Below are 5491 nucleotides of genomic sequence, written 5' to 3'. Positions count from 1 at the left end.
CCAGCTGCTGAGCGACACGAGGCTTCGAGGTCGGGGGGGTGGGGGGGCGTCCAGAGATGTTGTGTGACCCTCGACGAGTCGCCTGGTCTCTCTCGTCCTCCCCCCTGCTCCCAAAGCCTTCTGTGAGCCAGGGGGAGCTTTTCAGACCAAAGGGGTATTATTATTTCTGTGTGTGGTCTTGTGGTTGTGTGAAAAGAAGGCTAAGAGACGGTTCAGGTTACAGGTTGGGAGCCATGCAGACCTGGGTTCGAATCCTGATTCTGCCACTTCCTAGCTGGGTGACCTCGGGCAGGTGCCTTCCTTCTCGGAGTCTCGGTTTCTGCATCTGCAAAACGGGTGTCAGCAGCCCCTGCCTCGTGAGCCGTTTGGAGTCAGTGAGTGGGGAGTGGAGGGCAGCTGGTGCTCTGGTGAGTATACAGTAGGCACTCAGTCATGCTGCTGAGCTGCTTCCTCTCTGTCCTGAAGAGCAGGCCTTCTGCCAAGGCCAGCCACCCCAGGGCTCCCGGCTCCCGGCTCCCTCCTGAAAACACCTGTGCGGACTGACCCCTCCCTTCCAGCCTCATGGAATGAAAACTTTGAAGAGACCCATGCTTCTCCCTTGCCAACAAGGACCGAAAAATAAAAATTCCAAACTGTCCCAGGAGGCGGTTGGAGACTAGGGAAAGACTGCAGGGAAGACCCCGTCCCCTGCGCCCAGGGGGCTCGTCCTCTCGGATCCCAGGGCATCCTCATAGCTGCTTGAGAGCCTTCTGGACACAGAACCGCACCCCCCCCCCACACACACACACACACCCCGGAGTGTAACACAAAGGCACTTAGGAGCGGCTGGGCGTGAGGAGGAGAGACCGGGAAAGTGCTTAGCTCTTTCTGGAGGATCTGAACGTTCTGGGCAGGAAAGCAGGTGCCACAGACCGTGAGACCATGAGACCGTGAGACCCGGGGGCGATGCACAGACCGTGAGACCAGTGCCATTGAACATCCGGGCGACGCAAGGCCACCTGATCCTCTTTGGCTCTCCTGATTACGGAGAAGGCCTCATCTGGGCTCTCCTGTGTCTCCCACATCTCCCAGGGAGGGCGCTGGGCCGGAGGGACCCCTGCATTTCTAATTCAGTAGTCACTTTTCTTTTACCGCAAGTTTGCAGTTCGAAGCAATAGAAGAAAGCTTCCCGAGGGAACCAAAAGCGAATCTCTTTAAACACAGGTTGAGGGGCGCCCGGGTGGCTCAGTCGGTTGAGCGTCTGACTTCGGCTCAGGTCATGATCTCACAGCTCGTGAGTTCGAGCCCCGCGTCGGGTTCTGTGCTGACCGCTCGGAGCCTGGAGCCTGCTTCGGATTCTGCGTCTCCCTCCCTGCCCCTTCCCCACTCACATTCTGTCTCAGTCTCTCAGAAACAAGCAAAATGTTCTTAAAATTTTTAAGAATAAAAAACAAACAGCCCCAGGTTAAGTTAGAAACAGTGCGGTGGGGTGCGAGTGAGGTCAGCACTGGGAAGGAGGGATGGCCGTTTGGGAAGAGTGTTGCCCAGCTCTCTGGACCGGTGGCTTTCAGGCCTCGTCTTCCCCAGGAGGGCACTCCACGCGCGCCCGGTCGGCAGCCGCCTGCTCCTGGTGCCGGGTCGGGGATTTGTAATACTCTGCGCAGTCAAGCAGACACGGCCCGGCCCTCCAGAGCCCGCAGTCTATCAGGGAAACCCATATCTGGGATCCTCATGGACTGTGAGTGGGGTGGGGGGGTGGAGATTAGAGAGGGGGCAGGGAAGGCCCCCCGCAGAGGAGGTGCTGTATTTAAGCAGGCTCTGTTGGGAGCAGAGGCAAAGGCCCTGAGGCAGGAAAAGGAAGTCTTGCCTCCCTGGAAGAATTCAAGGCAGCGGTGGACGAGGTAGGCGGGCTCCAGCCCACTGAGGATCTTGTGCGCCCCGGGGAGGAGTTGGGGGTTTGTTCTGGCTGCGATGGGGAGCCACTGGGTTGTTTTCGCTTTGTTTGCTTTGGTTTTTAAGTTTACTTATTTTGGGGCGCGGGGGGAGCGTGAGCAAGGCAGAGGGAGAGGGAGAGAGAGAATCCCAAGCAGGCTCCACGCTGTCAGCGCATAGCCCAACACAGGGCTCCATCTCACCAACCATGAGATCGTGACCTGAGCCAAAATCAAGAGTCAGAACCCCAACTGACTGAGTCACGCAGGTGCCCCCGTTTTGTTTTTTAATCAGGAGAGGGGCTCGGTTCGGTTGGACTTTAACGAGACCCCCAGCCACCCCCCCCCCCGTGCCACCCCTTGGACCGTGCACTGAAAGGGTCACAACAGAGGAGAGGAGGTCAAGAAGATCATGGCCTCGACTGGGGTCCAGAAAAGCAGTCAGATCTGAAGGTTTCATTGGAGGAAAAAGCGACGGGGCCGGGTGATTTATTTAGGCACCTAACAGGCACTTAGGAAGCGCCTGCTGTGTGCCTGACACCAATCTGGCCGCCGGGAAACCTCACCGTTGCCGAATGACACCCACGGGGAATCCTGTCCTCGGGGGCTGACTCTCCAGGGGGTGCGCACCTGGCACCGTCCGCCCAGATCCGTAACCACCACACACACGCGTGGGCACGAGCCCACTAATCCCCTCTCTCGGGTCCACACGCCCACACCCATACACAAGCACACCTGCCCCAGGCGCCCGCACGCACACGCCCGGTGTCTTCACCTTTGCACACGCGCCGACCCACCGGCTTCGCTTGTAAAAATAACCTTAGCGATTACACTTCATCGAGCTGACGTCGCCAGCGAATAATTGAGATCCCCTCGCTCCCGCGGCACCTGGTGATTCATGGAGAATGCGCTTCGCCCTCGCCTCAGCCCCGCTGAACACTGCGAGCACTAAGAATACTTTCTTTTATTGTAGCGAATGACATTTGAATTCATTTTCCTGCCTATTATGCGCCGAGACGGCATTGACTGAGTGGTTATTACCTGCCCACCATTATGTAACATGACAGAAATACGACACGGCTCGCCGCGGTCGAAATGCCTCCGGGCCCACCTGGACCCCGCGCGTCTCCCGGGCAAGAGGCGAGAGCGCTGCCTTGTAAGCCAGGTCCCGGCTCAGGCTTCGGGCAAATCGCCGGGTGGCCCAGGGCCTCAGCCTCCGCATCTGCTAAATGGGGGCGAGAGGGATGTGATGGGTGATCTCTGAGGAAATTTCCAGCTCTCGCACAAGTCCCTTGGGGCTTAGGGAGCTGGGTCTCCTCCGAGGCCTCCCCTCTCCGGGGAGTGAGGCTGCCTTCTCTGGGAGGCTCACAACTCGTTCATCCGCCAGTCCTGCTCCAGGGATTGGGAAGACGTTGGCAAGCAGGGCGAAGTTCCTGCCTGACGGAGCTTCCATTATAGTGACTGTTTCAGCAACAAATAGTTGTGAGTGAATGAACACATGCGTGGATGGATAGATAGATGGGCGAATGAATGAGTCTGGACTGGAAATGGAGGCTGGGGAGGGGTTGGTAGAGAATGGACATCAAGCCCTGGGGGTGGGCGGCAGATGCAAAGGCCCTGGGGCAGGAAAAGCCTGCCCCCTTGGAAAAACTAAAGGGGGGAGCAGGCAATGAGCCAGGTAAGATTAGGAAAAGCAAGAAAGGGCATCTGTGCTGAGCTCTGAGAGCTCCAGTGTAGGAGACAAGAAGAAGAAAAGCTCACAGAGGAATCTGAAGAGGAGTGAAAGAAGAAGAAAAGCTCACAGAGGAATCTGAAGAGGAGTGACCGGAGAAACGGAGCCCCAGGGCGAAGAAGTCTCGGGTCGGGGAGGGAAGGGATGGTGGGGATATCAGCAGTGTGGAGCCTTGGAGACAGCAGGGGAGGAGGGCCCTGGCTTGTCCGTGGCACCAGGGCTCCGTCCTGCCTGTGTTTCTGGTAGGCACAGGGCCCGCTGCTTGTCAAGCTCTCCCCCCCAACCTGTGAATATTGGTCGCATGAATCCAGCAATGGCTTCCCACCATAACTGCTCTGTTGTGGCCTCAGAGCCACCACTCCCTGGGCCCGGCATAGAGCAAAGACACCACCTTGGAATCATCATCGTTTATCACAGGGCTATTCCTTGGGCACCTACTGCGTGCACCAGCCCTGAGGGCATTTTGCGTGCCTATCACGCGCCCTTGCCAATGACAGCAGATGGTAAGAGTGTGACAACCCCATTTGACAGATGAGAAAATATACCCAGAGGGAAAGAGAACATTTCCAAGGTCAGCTAGCTCTCAAGGCGGGAGAGGGATTGGAGCCCAAACCTCTGGCTTCAGAGCCCGGAATCACCACCACTGACACACTATGCGGGAGGACGCAGGAGGCACTTTGGTTGTTTGTTTGTTTTTATTAATGTTTATTTATTTTTGAGAGAGAGAGACAGAGCATGAGCAGGGGAGGGGCAGAGAGAGAGGGAGACACAGAATCGGAAGCAGGATCCAGGCTCCGAGCGGTCAGCACAGAGCCCAGTGCGGGGCTCAAACCCACGAACTGTGAGATCATGACCCGAGCTGAAGCCGGACGCTCAACCGACTGAGCCACCCAGGCGCCCCTCAGGAGGCACTTTGTAAAGTAAAAATCCCTCTGCCTACAGGGGGTCCTTACCACTTGGGCCCCTGGGCTACCAACTGGGGGCTGTATTTGGCTTTTCCAGGCCAGACCTCTATCCTTTTGGGTGCCCCCCACCCTCCCTCTCTAGACGCCAGCAGAATGGGGTTGGCACTGCTCCTGCCCTCTCTCCCACCCAGCAGCCACACCTGGGAACCCCGCTGCCCGCCACCCCGCTGAGCCAGGTCCCCATTCCGCATATTCAGTGGGGCCCACAAGTCCCCTACACAACGGCTGTCAATTATAGCACTGACACGTTAACCACCAAGTCCGGATGAGGAGCCACGCTCCACACTCCATTTAACGATGACCACATTATTTGACCCGATTATTTTTTTTTTATGTTTATTTATTTATTTTGAGAGAGAGAGTGCGCACAAGCAGGGGAGGGGCAGAGGGAAGAAGGAGAGACAGCAGCCCAAGCAGGATCTGCACCGTCGGCACAGAGCCTGACTCGGGGCTCGAACTTCCAAGCTGTGAGATCATGACCCGAGCCGAGATCAAGAGCCAGACGTTTAACCGACTGCGCCACCCAGATGCCCCTGTTTGGCCTGCTTCTTAAGGCGCTGCCTTTGGCCTCCTGCGCCCCTCAGCATCGAGGCTGCTGGAAAGCCCCGCCTGATCACACACTGTGTCACCGGCCCTCACCCCAGCCCCGTGTTCCCTAAGAGCAGCCCTCCATCACTCATCCAAGCCAGTAAGCCTGCCCCTGGCCATTGTCCTTTGGTGTAAACATATCTTCTGATGCTTAACCTGCAAGTCTTCAGGGAGACAGGGCCCCACACGATGGGATTGGGGAGACGGGTCGATGGGGTCTCTGAGGACGCCCCCGGCTTGCCTTGGCCACCGCCCCGCACGCATGGTGTCCCAGCCTTGTTGAACTGAATCCCCTT

This window comes from Prionailurus bengalensis, chromosome D3, assembly GCF_016509475.1.
Source record: "Prionailurus bengalensis isolate Pbe53 chromosome D3, Fcat_Pben_1.1_paternal_pri, whole genome shotgun sequence".
Taxonomy (NCBI): domain Eukaryota; kingdom Metazoa; phylum Chordata; class Mammalia; order Carnivora; family Felidae; genus Prionailurus; species Prionailurus bengalensis.
Note: the sequence above shows the minus strand (reverse complement) of the source record.